Source organism: Pelophylax lessonae, assembly GCF_965119305.1.
Source record: "Pelophylax lessonae genome assembly, chromosome: 3".
NCBI classification, from domain to species: domain Eukaryota; kingdom Metazoa; phylum Chordata; class Amphibia; order Anura; family Ranidae; genus Pelophylax; species Pelophylax lessonae.
The window spans coordinates 472716477-472732196 of record NC_138770.1 but is presented as its reverse complement, the minus strand read 5'-3'; the positions used below and the strand labels follow the sequence as shown (position 1 = coordinate 472732196).

The window sequence follows — 15720 nt, the reverse complement described above, 5'->3', positions numbered from 1 at the left end:
TGTTCGCCTTATTTGGTAGTCCGTAGAGATAAAGTGGTAGTTTGACCTAATCCGTCTTTCCTCCCTAAAGTGGTGGCGGGTTTTCATCTCAATGAAGATATTGTGTTGCCTTCCTTATGTCCTAAGCCCAAGCATCCCATGGAAATTGCCTTGCACTCTCTGTATGTGGTACGGGCGATAAGGGTTTATCTGATGGTAACTGAGTCTTTTGGAAAATCAGACTCTCTCTTTGTTCATACCGAAGGACATCGGAAAGATGGATCAGGCAGAGGGTTGTTGTGACTTATTCACTCAAGGGTCAGGTTCCCTATTTTCCCAGTTAAGGCTCATTCTGCTAGAGCGCTGACTCTGAGTGCTCTTGGGCTTTCACCATCAGGCCTCCAGTAGTGCAAGTTTGTAAAGCAGTGACTTGGTCGTCTGTGCACACCTTTACAAAATTCCACAAGGTTGATTTGTTGGCATCTTCAGATGCTTCCTTTGGCCGCAAGGTTTTGCAGGCTGCTGTTTGATAAGAGAATAGTTTATTTCTCTTTAGGGGTTTTTTCGCCTGGGTGAGTTCCTGTTGTTCTTGGTTGAGCTTCATGTTCCCAGTTGGCTAAATTTAGCCTTTGGAGTTACGTTACTCTCTGGTTGCGTTCTTCCCACCCCTCATGCGTACACTCCTTTGGGACGTCCCAATGGATAAGAAGTAAGAAGGCTGCGTCTGTCAATGGACGATAAGAGAAGACTGGATTTTTGTAAGAACTTACCGTAAAATCTGTTTCTCTGAGGTCCATTAACAGACGCAGCACCTGTCCCTCTAATATGGGGATGTTTTTTTGTATCATCTTCACTGCTTACAACTAAAGTGTTTTGCTGGAGCAGAGGGTGTGATGGGTTATGCCTGTGGGAACACCCCATTGGCGTGGAGAACAAATTTTTTTTCCTGCCTAGAACTTCCTCGTTCAGGGGGCAGCATAACCCAATGTATAAGGAGTAAGAAGGCTGTGTCTGTCAATGGACCTCAGAGAAACGGATTTTACGGTAAGTTCTTATAAAAAGTTTTCTATAGACATAAAGAGTGCCCTCTTGTCCTCTGTGATGACCTTAAAGTAAATAACGCAACACCAAGTTGACTATGAGGACCGCTTATGTATCTATACATGTTGATCATATTCCTTCTTAATCTCCTTTTCTCATGAGAAAATAAATTCAGTTTCTCTAAGTGTGGGAGGAAACCAGAGTACTAGGAGGAAAAACACGCAAGTGCAGTGATAACTCACAAAACTGAAGCATGGTGGTTAGAGGCAAGGAGCAAACCTTTTGATGGCAGCAGTATAACTCATATGTGCAACTAAATTTCTGTGTCCCTCAATGGACTTAAAGGAAATATTTTGCGAACAGAAATCTTATTAGAAATCAGAGGTTCAAATCAGCTCTCAGTATACAGAAATCTTATTTTTGAATGCAAGTGATATAATCTGACATAATACCAGCAACTTGCAATCCTTTTTACAGCAGAGCTCGGACTAAAAAGAAATAGAAAGCAGCACGAGGAGCCAATCAGTTGTGCTGTAGTGCTTATGTGCTAGCAAGGAACATGCTACTAGGAGGAGAGAGCAAAGTAACAGTGCGGTGAGCTCAACAGTGTGCTGCTTTTCCTAGTCATTGGCACTGTGTGTGTGTCTATGGACACTGAGCAGTTTGGAATCGAGCCCGCACATGCGCCACCATAGGAAGCGGCTTCCTAGGGGGGGCATGGAGAAGAGGAAGAGTCCGAAGTGCTGTGTGGGTAGCCCAGAAGAGGGGGAATGGGACCAAATAATATGTTTGCTATTTGAATAAAGTAAGACATAGCCGGATGGGTCCAGTGGACCACTGCTCCACCGGTGAGTCGGATCTTGCTCAGGACCGCAGTCCTTGTCAACCGCCGACCCTACTGTGTGCCTTTGGACACACCTTTTGATTCATTTATGCAATACTGGTACAACTTGATCCAAGTTTTTTTTGATCTCTTTGCACCTTTTCTTCACACCTCTCTTCTTCCTCTTCTTTCTATCCCTCCTTCACAATTTTATTCTTTTTTTCCCTTCTTTGAGCCTGCGGGGCCTGCATTTGGGGGCAATATATTATTTTCTTTTATTTTTCCACCATGTCACTGAACTGGTTTTTCTTGAATGTTCAAGGCATAAATTCACCCCAAAAAAGAGTAAAAGTTTTTAAATTTCTTAGAAAACAGCAGATGGATATACAGTGCCTTGCGAAAGTATTCGGCCCCCTTGAACTTTGCAACCTCTTGCCACATTTCAGGCTTCAAACATAAAGATATAAAACTGTAATTTTTTGTGAAGCATCAACAAGTGGGACACAATCATGAAGTGGAATGAAATTTATTGGATATTTCAAATTTGTTAACAAATAAAAAACTGAAAAATTGGGCGTGCAAAATTATTCAGCCCCTTTACTTTCAGTGCAGCAAACTCTCCCCAGAAGTTCAGTGAGGATCTCTGAATGATCCAATGTTGACCTAAATGACTAATGATGATAAATAGAATCCACCTGTGTGTAATCAAGTCTCCGTATAAATGCACCTGCACTGTGATAGTCTCAGAGGTCTGTTTAAAGCGCAGAGAGCTTTATGAAGATCAAGGAACACACCAGGCAGGTCCGAGATACTGTTGTGGAGAAGTTTAAAGCCGGATTTGGATACAAAAAGATTTCCCAAGCTTTAAACATCCCAAGGAGCACTGTGCAAGCGATAATATTGAAATGGAAGGAGTATCAGACCACTGCAAATCTACGAAGACCTGGCCGTCCCTCTAAACTTTCAGCTCATACAAAGAGAAGACTGATCAGAGATGCAGCCAAGAGGCCCATGATCACTCTGGATGAACTGCAGAGATCTACAGCTGAGGTGGGAGACTCTGTCCATAGGACAACAATCAGTCGTATACTGCACAAATCTGGCCTTTATGGAAGAGTGGCAAGAAGAAAGCCATTTCTTAAAGATATCCATAAAAAGTGTCGTTTAAAGTTTGCCACAAGCCACCTGGGAGACACACCAAACATGTGGAAGAAGGTGCTCTGGTCAGATGAAACCAAAATCAAACGTTTTGGCAACAATGCAAAACGTTATGTTTGTCGTAAAAGCAACACAGCTCATCACCCTGAACACACCATCCCCACTATCAAACATGGTGGTGGCAGCATCATGGTTTGGGCCTGCTTTTCTTCAGCAGGGACAGGGAAGATGGTTAAACTTGATGGGAAGATGGATGGAGCCAAATACAGGACCATTCTGGAAGAAAACCTGATGGAGTCTGCAAAAGACCTGAGACTGGGACGGAGATTTGTCTTCCAACAAGACAATGATCCAAAACATAAAGCTACAATGGAATGGTTCACAAATAAACATATCCAGGTGTTACAATGGCCAAGTCAGAGTCCAGACCGGAATCCAATCGAGAATCTGTGGAAAGAACTGAAAACTTCTGTTCACAAACGCTCTCCATCCAACCTCAGTGAGCTCAAGCTGTTTTGCAAGGAGGAATGGGCAAAAATGTAAGTCTCTTGATGTGCAAAACTGATAGAGACATACCCCAAGCGACTTACAGCTGTAAACGCAGCAAAAGGTGGCGCTACAAAGTATTAACTTAAGGGGGCTGAATAATTTTGCATGCCCAATTTTTCAGTTTATTTGTTAAAGTTTGAAATATCCAATAAATTTCATTCCACTTCATGATTGTGTCCCACTTGTTGTTGATTCTTCACAAAAAATTACAGTTTTACATCTTTATGTTTGAAGCCTGAAAAGGTTGAAAAGTTCAAGGGGGCCGAATACTTTTGCAAAGCACTGTAGCTTGCCTTCAGGAAACTCACTTTTCCTCCTCCTCATACCACAGATATTTTGATGCCCAATACCCTCAAGTGTTTTTGGCTAATGGCCCAACTAAACAATGAGGGATACTAAATCGCATTTCGTAAATCAATCCCTTTTCGATGCAATAAACAGATAGCGGACCCATATGGTAGATACCTTTTTACTTCGCTGCGTTATTCAGGATACGGAAGTTACTATATTGAGCTATTATGCTCCTAATTCTAACCCAGGGCCTTTTCTGACTCATGTCTGCACTCTATTGATGTCACACCAAAAAGGCACTCTCCTCCTGGCGGGTGACTCCAATGTGGTATTGAATCCAGCTACGGATAAATATCCCTCAGAGAGAACCGCTACATCATCTGATGCAAGGAAATTGCTTTCCTCTCTGCAATCGTATGATCTGATGGATCTATGGAGAGAGTTACATCCAAAGGGCAAAGATTACACATATTATTCACACCCTCATCATTCTCATTCCAGAATTGATCACGTTTATGCTATGGAAACACCTTCCCTTGGTAAGCTTAGCATCTATTCTTGTCGTTCCCTGGTCAGACCATGATCCTGTATTGGTGGAGTTCTGGGCCATACTGTCTAAACCTAGGCATCCCTCCTGGATCATGAATTACTTGCTCCTATCCCTCAAAGATGTTCAGTCAGACCTCTTAAAAGCTTCCACTGAATATTTTTGCCCTAATTCTGGTTCAGTCTCTTCCCCTGTGACCTTTTGGAAAGGCATTCAAGGCTGTGTTGAGGGGACGCATTATCCAAATAGACTCGAAACGTAAGAAGGAACGCCAAAAGTTACATCACTGGAGTCTCGCTTAGAACATATTTCGGCCACATTCAAGCAATTTCCAACTCCAGCCATTCGTAAACTCTTGGCCCAATGTCATGCAGAGTTTGATCTGTGCCTTACTGACAAGGCAGAATGGACCTTACACTGGTCTCGCCAGATGTGGTGCGCTAAGGCAAATAAACCAAATGCGATGTTGGCCAATAGGTTACATACTTTTACTCCTAACCCCAATCCCATTACCTTACCTACGCGGCATAATGTCCTAACCAGTAATTTTCTTTGGATTCTTGAAGAATTTCGCCACAGGCTTAACAACCTATATTCGGCCCACGACACAGCTAATACACAGGACGTAGAGAATTTTTTACAACACACATCGTTGCCAGCCTTGTCTGCAACTCATAAGGCTCTGATGAACTGTGATATCCAAGAATCTGAGTTCTTACAATGCATTAAGGAATTGAAAGTAGGCAAGAGGCCGGGCCCAAACGGATTTACGGCGCTTTATTATAGGAAACATTCGGAGGTCTTGACCCCCGTCTTACAGCAATGTACAATGCGGTTAAAAATGGCCAACCTCTCTCCTCGGATCGCTTGACCACTAATATAGTTATGCTACTGAAACTGGACCGAGACCACTTCTCCTGGGTCAATTTTCGACCCATATCCCTCATTAACATTGATATGAAAGTTCTAATTAAAATCTTAGCCAGTCGTATATACTCATTCCTCCCCTGCCTGGTCAAGAAGGACCAAGTTGGATTTGTACCCCAACGCCAGGCAGGTGACGCTATCAGGCGAATTATACAGCTACAACACCTTGCACATAAACGATCAATCGCTACTATGCTCTTATCATTAGATGTGAACAAAGCCTTCGACACCTTATCATGGCCCTACCTTATAACTGTACTTCCCCATTATGGTTTCGGTTCATCCTTATTGGCTTGGTTGGTGGCGTTGTATGACTCTCTCCAGGCCAGAATTAAATACTATGGGTTTGAATCCTCACTTTTCCCCATTAGAAGAGGCACTCGGCAGGGATGTCCGGTGTCTCCCCTTTTATTTATTTTAGCCCTGGAACCCCTAGCAGAAGCAGTTTGCTCTCGCCCCGATATCAAAGACCTTGAAGTTGCGGAATTGACTCATAAGATTTCTTTATTTGTGGATGATATCTCCCAGAGTCTCTTTGCCCAATCTTTTAGCCCTTCTAGACTCATTTGCATCCCTTTCCGACCCATATGTAAACCCAACCAAATCTAAAGCAATGTCTGTTAATTTACCTTCCTCTGAACTGGAATCCCTGAAATCTGCCTTTCCATTTCAATGGCATCCTTCCCTGCCCTATCTAGGGATCCGACTCTCTCCCACATATGATGGATTATATCAAGCACTTTTTACTCCTAAAAATGGAGGACAAAACACCAGTGCGTGTTATACGCGATATATTAAAAAAAAAAGTCCAGGCAGCGCTGAGAGGCAGAGGTGGGCGGGCCGGGCCGAGCAGAAGGAAGTTTCCCCTACTATGATATACAGCATGGTGGCCCAATGCCGGGACGCGGGACGTGTGACGTCTGATAGGCGCCGAGTCTTCAGATTACAGCGCCCGCTCGTCTTCGCTTCTCCACGCTCCGGGCCCACCCCCCTCTGCCTCTCAGCGCTTCCATGGCCTTTTTTTTTAAATATATCGCCGCTCTGTGCAATGGTGCTGGCGAGGCATCTGTTGCTGTTGCTTTGCCCTGCATTGGTGGACACTGCGCTGGCGAGACTGCTTTGATGGACACTGCGCTGGCGAAACTGCATTGATGGACATGGCGCTGACGAGGCTGCATTGGTGGACACTGCACTGGCGAGGCTGCATTGGTGGACACTGCACTGGTGAGGCTGCATTGGTGGACACTCCGCTGGTGAGGCTGCATTGGTGGACACTCCGCTGGTGAGGCTGCATTGGTGGACACTGCGCTGGCGAAGCTGCATTGGTGGACACTGCGCTGGTGAGACTGCATTGATGAACATGGTGCTGGCGAGGCTGCATTGGTGGACACTAGGGATTATCGAACTTTTGAAAAGTTTGGTTCAACCAGAACACCCGAATTTCCCGAAAGTTCGGTTCGGAATCCCGAAATCAATGGGACCCGAACTTCGGAAATCAAAAAACACCATTTTGAAGCCCTAAAACCTAATAAATGCCCCTAAAAAGTGCCTAGGGTTCTGGGTCATGCCCCAGGGACTATGAATCAGGCAAAAAAAAGTTCTTAAAATTTTTTGTTTTTGATAGAGAGCCAATTATTGAAAAAATTATTGATAAAAAGAAAATGAGATTTCTTTGGATTTAGCGTCTGTGTGGTCTAAAAAGTGTTCTTGTGAAGTTTCAGCTCTGTAGCATGTCCAGAATTATAGCATGCCAAACCTTCAAAAATTACTTTTTTGCTTAACCGCGCCTTTCTTTTTCTCCTAATAAAGCAGATGTGCGTGATGCCTTTTGCAGTGGACTTAATGCTTACAACAAGAACAGGCGTTAACTTGTCACTGAGGCTTCAAGTCCGCTGCAAAAGGGTTTGCTACTCTGCATAACACACATCTGCTTTATTTAGCGACAACTTTGGGTCGCATAGCAGTGTGCATCTTGCAGGTGATTTTCACATCGCACAGTTGATAAAGCCTCAGTGACAACTATACATAAATTAAAATTCATCACAAAAAAAAACAGATTATTTTTCTTAGAATTTCAGTAGCGCAGGGATGGTGTTACCCTCCTTTCATAAAGTGCATAAATTGCATAAATAATCCAAAACATCCAACTAAGCAAGAACAGAGTCCTTCAAAAGTCTTTGTTTATGTAGTGCCTGAGCTGGTGGTGGTGACATTGTACGGTGGTTCCTATAACTGACACCAATGACCCTGCATTAAAGGCACTGTGTATTGCTCTGGCACTACATAAACAAAGACTTTTGAAGGACTCTGTTCTTGCTTAGTTGGATGTTTTGGATTATTTACACAATTTATGCACTTTATTTATTTGCACTTTATGAAAGGAGGGTAACGCCATCCCTACGCTACTGAAATTCTAAGAAAAATAATCTGTTTTTTTTTTGTGATGAATTTTAATTTATGTATAGTTGTCACTGAGGCTTTATCAACTGTGCGATGTGAAAATCACCTGCAAGACACACACTGCTATGCGACCCAAAGTTGTCGCTAAATAAAGCAGGTGTGTGTGACGCAGAGTTGCAAAGCCTTTTGCAGTGGACAAAAGCTTACAACAAGAACAGCCGTTAACTTGTCACTGAGGCTTTGGCAACTCTGAAATTCAACTGCAAAACGCACACTGCTATGCAACCCAAAGTTGACGCTAAATACAGCAGATGTGTGTATCGCTGAAATGTATTTTGCGCAATAGCAGACTAGCAAGCACGTATACCTGCTGTAGATATATCAGCAGTGGAACGTGCTCACTAGATGGAACCCTGACACTTAAAAGTATCCCTACAAAAACTAGATTATTGAATCTAACTATAGTGGTATATAGTACCCTAACTACACTGCATATCCCTTTCCTCACACTAAAAGAACAGCTCCATACAGCAGAAGATAATTTCTAACCGACACTGTCCCTTTAATTTTATTTTTTTTTCTAACTCAAACAGCACAATCGCTGTATTTCTAACTACACTGACAATATTTCTGTAAGCTGACTGCTCTTCTGCTGATATGGAGCTTTACAAGCAATCGGCTATGCAGCAACGTTGTTTAACACAGCAGGAGAAACACAAATGCTTCCACTCTCTTCCAAAGCCTCTGTATTACAGTGCTAGAGGTTAGGCGGAGCTATGTTATATACGGGGGGGCGTATTCACTCCTGATTGGCCTCTGGTCTCTGTAGTCACTCCAATCACGTTCCTAGCAGACTCCTGCCCCCTCATTGGCTTTTACTGAAGTTTCTGGGCCAATCACAGGCTTTTAAAGCCCACTTCCTGTCCCATTGCATTTAGGGCGGTTCTGGTGAGCGAATTCCGAACTTTTACCGCAAAAAGTTCGGAATTTGGCCGAATTTCGAACACCCAATGTTCAGGTCAAACCGATGGTCGGCCTGAACCATTTGATCATCCCTAGTGGACACTGCGCTGGCGAGGCTGCATTGGTGGACACTGCACTGGCGAGGCTGCATTTATGAGCACTGCGCTGATGAGTCTGCATTCACGGGCACCGGTAAGACTGCATTTGATTTTTAAAAAAAAGTGTTCAATGCTGTTTATTTAACTTATAAAATTTCCCTCCTAAATTTGAGGTGTGTGTTATATGCCCGTGCATGTTTTATGCCGATAAATACGGTAACTTCTCGTACGTCCTCTGACAGTCGCAGCCCGTTCAGATGTTCTTCACTATTGGGGTAATGTGCCCTCTCTGCAGGAGCAGGCTAGGCAGTGAAAACTTGAAAAAAAAGAGTTAACCAAAGACACACCTCTAGGGGGCTGTAACTCTCGACATTACCCTCAGCTATTCAGTGCTGCTCTTCAGTTTCTTGCTGCCTAGCGTTAGGAGTGCGATTAGGTTTCCCAGCTTTGACTCCTGTCTGTTTTTTATTTTTCTTTGAAAATGTTTTGATTCTATTTTCCTCACTCACTCGATCACTATCAGTCAGGTGGATGCTCCTGGAGAACTACAAGTGACAGCCGGGGTGGGCCTCGCACTGGATAATCTAGATCCTTATGGTGTCCCAGCCTGACCAACGAGTGCAGGTTGTGGTCCGCCCAGGCCTCGCCACGACGGTGCTCCTGTGGATGGGGACGAGCCTGCGGGGAGCTTTCTTCACCGGGACGTCTCAACTCTGGAACGCCCTCTGTTGCAGCGTCCCCCCTTGTCTGACGGCATCCCCACTCAGGGTGGGAGGTGGTCCGTATCGGAGCGAAGCCCGCAGTCCATGGTATGGTGAGTGATGCTACCCACTGTGTCCCTGGGACAGTCACCTAATTAAATTATGGTGGGATATTGCATTCTTCGAAAAATATATCTCTGCTGACTTAGTACCCTGACGTTTAAGATGGGAAGTCCCTCCAAATGACGGTTTAAATGATGAGGAGTCATTGGCCGAATGGAGGGATTTCTTTAACCAGAAGGGCTTGGAGCTCCTTTCTTTTCTTATCAGGAGAAAGAAGAGGAGGATGCTCTCCATAGAGGAGCAAATCAAAGCCATTCAGGTTAAATTAGAACCATCAAAAGAGGATGCTGAATTTATCAGGCTGTCAGGGGAACTGGAAGTCAAAATTGTCAAATGGGACAAGGAGGCATCAGATAAAAAAAAAAAAGAGGGAAGTTCATTAGGGATTCAGGTGATTTTGCAAGGGGTGAGGTGTTTAAGTGGCAATCTAGCCCCCAGGTGGTCACCAACTCATCAGACCAAGTAATTACAGTCCCTGTACCCGCCCCTATTAATCAAGCCCCCAGGAGACCTAGTGCACCTCCAGTGGAAAGGGTGGTAAGTCGTCCTCAAGCACCACAGGGGATGAGAGGAGGGAGACCAAGTGGTGGTAGAAATAGAGGTAGGGGTGGAAGGCCTCACCCACCCCCTCCTTCTACCCATTCTAACTCTGGAGGAGGGAGATTTTATCAGGAATATCCCCCCTCCTATGATGAATACTATCATCAAGGAACACCGAATAGGAATTCCCATGATTATGCTCCGCCTGATTATGGGTTTAATCATAATCAGAATTATAGGAATGTACCACCCCATTTGAGGAAACCGGTTCCCGTTCATAACAGATTTAGCCCACTGGAGGATATAGATGAAACAGATGATTCCCATTTTTTAGGGACTCCCGACCCACGGAGGGAGGGGCCGTTCCAATATACTCCCAGAGGAAAAAGAGAACTAGAGGGAGGAGATCATGAAGACGCCTCCAGCAGAAAAAGATCCCGTTAGGTGCTGGGATTTTTAATATTAGTGGCTTAAACTTGTCTAGGGAAGAGCTTAAAGTCCTTGATAAAGGACTGAAGTTCGCTCCTGTAAAAAACCTAGACAAATTCCACACTTTTATTAATGTTCAGAAGTTTGTTAGGACTCCTAACATTAAGAAATATGTTCTGAGCAAACCAGGTGAAAGATGTTCATTACAACAAAGAGGGAATCATTCTAATCTCTCCAACAAATCTATTTTTAACCCTCCTGTGAAAGATAACAAACATCTGGTAGTCTTTAAAAATATGGTTACTAGAGACCTTTAAGATTTGAAAATAAAAAGGTGCATGATCCAGTGTATATTAAACAGGGTATTAAGTCCCTTGAGCAGAAGCGGGATTTTGTTATCCGCCCTGCCGACAAGGGGGGCGGTTTGGTTGTCATGTCTAAGTCCTACTATAAGGAGGAAATGGGACGGCTGGTGGGATACCAGGACACCTACCTGCCCCTGACTAAAGATCCGGTTTTTGATTTTCAGAAGGAATTACACACATTAATTAAAAGAGGGAAGAATCTTGATATTCTTAACAAAAAGGAATCACTATTCCTAGATCCAGTGTCTTGTCGTACCCCTATCATTTACTTTCTCCCTAAGTTACATAAGGATGCCTTTCGACCTCCTGGGAGACCCATTGTAAATGGTATCGGGTCGGTGTCTGCACGTTTGGGTCAATATATTGATCATTTTTTTAAACCCTTAGTATGCGACACCAAAGCATATTTGCGAGACACTAGGCATATCATTCAGATCCTTGAAAAGACGACTATACAGTCTAAAATCATCTTAGTGACCGCAGATGTAGGGTCTCTCTACACTATCATAGGCCATGAGGACGCTATGGCCTCAGTCCGTTGGGCACTGGAGGCTTCCCCATTGAGTAATGAGCATTGCTCTTATCTGTTGGAGTGTCTTGATTTCTGTCTTCACAAAAACTATTTTTGGTACGACCATCGCTTCTTTCTTCAACGGAAGGGAGTTGCGATGGGAGCCCGCTTTGCTCCCAGTGTGGCCAATTTATTCATGGCCCACTGGGAGGAAGCTGTGGTGTTCCATCAACGCCCGGAGGAGCTCGTCTGTTACCATAGGTATATAGATGATGTGTTCTTTATCTGGCAAGGCAACATTGATGGTCTTAACACATTTATGGATCGTTTGAATTCCAACAATATGAACATTGTTCTCTCTTGGAACATCGATTTGAGATGTTTGTTTGGATTTAGAGATTTTCAGAGAGGAGAATGCTATCAAGACACGCAGCTACTTCAAACCAACCAATAGGAATGGTTACATTCAATTGAGTAGTTGTCACCACAAATTATGGCTTTGCAATATCCCCAGGGGGCAGTTAGTCCGGCTGAGGAGAAACTGTTCCTCTGAAGCGGATTATTTATCACAATCTGCACAGTTATCTACCAAGTTTGTGCAGAAGGGCTATGACAAAGCTGATCTTGGTAAAGAAATCACTTGAGTGACTGATATGGATAGAAGTGCTCTTGTATCTGGTCTATCTAAGAAAAAAGAAAATGTTCAGGATTTCAGGATGATTCTCGATTATAGCGTCCAATATAAACAATTTGAAAAGATAGTGGCCAAACATTGGGACATTCTGTTGAAGGATAGGGATTTGGGCCCAGTATTCCCTACTCGTCCCCACTTCATTTACAGGAAGGCCAGAACATTGAGAGATGTACTGGCTCCTGGAGTGGTGGATCCTCCAGTTGTAAAAGAAAATAAACTGTTCACCTTTTTGTCAGGCTTTTATGCTTGTGGTCGGTGCCGAGCTTGTACGCATTCTAAATGCAGTGTGAAAAAGCGGAAGGAATTTTCGGCATCCGCCACAAATACGGCCTATCCGATACTGGAATTGATCACATGCCAGACCCAGGGGGTTGTCGATATGCTGGAGTGCGATTGTGGCCTCCAGTATGTTGGCAGAACTTCCAGGGCATTGCATGTCCGTATTCCATGTTAATAATATTAAAAAAGGCCTCAAAACCCATAGTGTGTCTAAACACTTTAGGATGGTACCTAATCGTGATCCTAGGGGTTTACGTTTTTGGGGCATAGAGAGGGTGAACAGGCATTGGAGAGGAGGGCACTACATCAGATTCCTGAGCCAGAGGGAATCTTATTGGATACATGAAACTAGAGTTTCCCATCCATCTGGCCTGAATGTTGAATTCGATCTCAATTGTTTTATCTCTGATAGATGATGTACCCCTTCGTTTTTAAATTAAATCATTTTTAAACTAATATTTATGTATTGTTTTTAGTCCTGGATTTTTATGCATTTATATGGATGTGTTTTATGTAAATATATTTATATGAATATATTTTATGTAATTACTTGTTATGTGATTACTTTTATATATTGAGGGTGTATATACATATATATTTTTTATGTGTTTTATAATTACAGCAGCGGTTGATGTCAGGGTTTAAATATCTTAATTATTGGACTATAAAACATTTTACCTATATTTATTAATCCACATGAGGCCCTGTGGGTCCTTTTGGCATTATTGATGGAGGATGTAATATTTACAAACGACCACTAGATGTCCCCATCAGTGTGTTTTTGTTCTTGCGTCCTAAGATCATGTGAGCAGCGTCCTGTTACTTAACGACCATGGTGACTGACTCCACCCCCGCTGACGAAGTCCCGTTGGACGTAACGGCGCGTACGGGAGGTGGAGTCGCATCCGTCTGACGTCACCCGCTGTTGCTGTCTTGAGCGTGTGTGGCTGGCTGCTGTTATGCAGAGCCCACAACACTGATGTTTTATATCGATGTGCCTGCTGTTTATTCTCCTAATTGTACGTGCAATTCTACTTATTAAAGTCTAAAATACTTACAGTCTACACTTAGAGGTCCGCTTCTCTTTTTTACATATACTCCACGGAGCCTCTGTGAATATCATCACCTGGGGCATTTGGCATATGGGTTCTGCCTGGTCCTTAGTTATCAAGAGGTACATGCCTGCATATTTGATGCCTGCTGATTGATGTGGATACATACAGCGAATTTTGGCCTCTGGTAAAACAGTGGTCCAAATATGAGGTGAGAGCATATTTGTGCTTTTTGGTGGAGGGAGATCACTGTGTGGAGTCGCTGTCTCCTACATCCTTTTCCAACACCGAGTGGACCTAAGGACTTATCTTACTCATCTTTTGGGACTCTTTCCTTTATGCATCAATATTATTAGGATTTTTGCTGCATCATTCTGTCTTGCAGTTCGCCTTATCTGGTTGTTCATAGGGATGCAGTGGTCCTATGACCAACTCAGTCTTTTCTCCCTAAGGTGGTGTCGGATTCCCACCTCAACAAGGATATTGTGTTGCTGAAGAAAGGAAAAACGCTGCTCCAGGTGTATAGTGTGTGGTGATTGCCAGGAGATAGGATATCCAATAGAGTGCTGGCCCCGGCCCGCCTCCGTGGGAACACTTGTAGGAAAAGAAATAGCCGCACATCCAGGGATTCCAATAGGTTTCAAATACCTTTATTTCCAAAAAGTTGCAAGTGATGACACCAAAGACACCAGCATGAAGTCTCGTAGACGCGTTTCACACATACATCTTGTGCTTAATCATTACGCTCATCATTACGCTCATCATTACGTAATGATTAAGCACAAGATGTATGTGTGAAACGCGTCTACGAGACTTCATGCTGGTGTCTTTGGTGTCATCACTTGCAACTTTTTGGAAATAAAGGTATTTGAAACCTATTGGAATGCCTGGATGTGCGGCTATTTCTTTTCCTACAAGGATATTGTGTTGCCTTCGCTTTGTGCGAAGCCCAAGCATCCAAAGGTGTTTGTCTTGCTTTCATTGGATGTGGTCCGGGTGATCAGGGTTTACCTGTCAGCCACGGAGTCTTTTAGGATGTCTGATTCTCTGGTTGTCCTTCCTGAGGGACCTCGGAAGGGTTCGCTTGCATCCGCTGCAAACCATTTCCACATGGATCAGACAGACTATTGTTCAGGCCTATTCACTGAAGGGTCAGATGCCTCCTTTCCCTGTGAGGACACATTCTACTAGAGCTGTGAGTTCCTCTTGGGCTTTTCACCATCAGGCTTCTGTGGCTCAGGCGTGCAAGCGGCGACCTGGTCGTCTGTGCACACTTTCACAAAAATTCTAGACTTGACATGATGGCATCCTCGGATGCTTCCTTTGGCCGCAAGTTTTGAGCGCGGTGGTTTTGTTGAAGAGATGTTTTTTCTCTTCGTGGGGTAATTTTTGTTCTGGGTTAAAGCGGAGTTACGGCCTCGGGGGTCAATTTTAGCTAAAAAATACCCCAGGGACAGTCAGGGCTAGTACATTCCATAATGGATAGCCTCTGAACTGTCCCGGGTCGCACTTACCTGTAAGAAGAAATACTTACCTTATAAAGTTCAGTGCTGCCATCTCAGGTGTGGGAAGCTGAAGCCGCAGCGCCCCTCTTCGTGTTCTCTTCCGTGACGTCGGAGTCCCACAATGCACTGCGCACCGGCCCCGCTCGTCACTTCCGGTGCAGGCTTGGCATCCCTGCACAGCTTCTGGGGATGCCCAGAAGCTGTTTAGCAGGGAATGCCGCACCTGCACCGGAAGTGACGAGCGGGGCCGGTGCAGGCGCATTGACTCCTGGGAGCAATGACGTTCAGCTCCCAGGAGTCATCGCAAACCGGAAGAGACGGCGCATTGACTCCTGGGAGCAATGACGTTCAGCTCCCAGGAGTCATCGCAAACCGGAAGAGACGGCGTGGGCCGCGGCCGCAGAGGGAGGAAGCGGAAGGAAGGTGAGTATATATTTCTTCTATAATAAGGTAAGTGACCCAAAAATAAATCGGCAGTATCCATTTCTTTTACAGGTTGCACTCAGCAAGCGGATGGCCCAAAATAGTTTTTTTTTTCGATTTTGAGGCCGGAACTCCCCTTTAACTCCTGTTGAGCTTCTGTTGCCCTGTTGGCTCAGTTTTCTCTGGCCTTGTTGACACATTGCCATTCTTTGGTTGCGTCTTTTCCCACCCCTCACATCTGCACTGCTTTGGGACATCCCAATAGTAAAGAACATCTGAACGGGCTGCAACTGTCAGAGGACGTAAGAGAAAATAGAATTTT

The 15720-nt window shown here is 44.2% G+C and overlaps 1 protein-coding gene across 1 annotated transcript in view; it reads left to right on the top strand.

The window, feature by feature from the left end:
* ARID4B (AT-rich interaction domain 4B) overlaps window positions 1–15720 on the top strand; it is a gene marked incomplete at its 3' end in the record, with an annotated part of 1242797 nt that overhangs the window by 955038 nt on the left and 272039 nt on the right.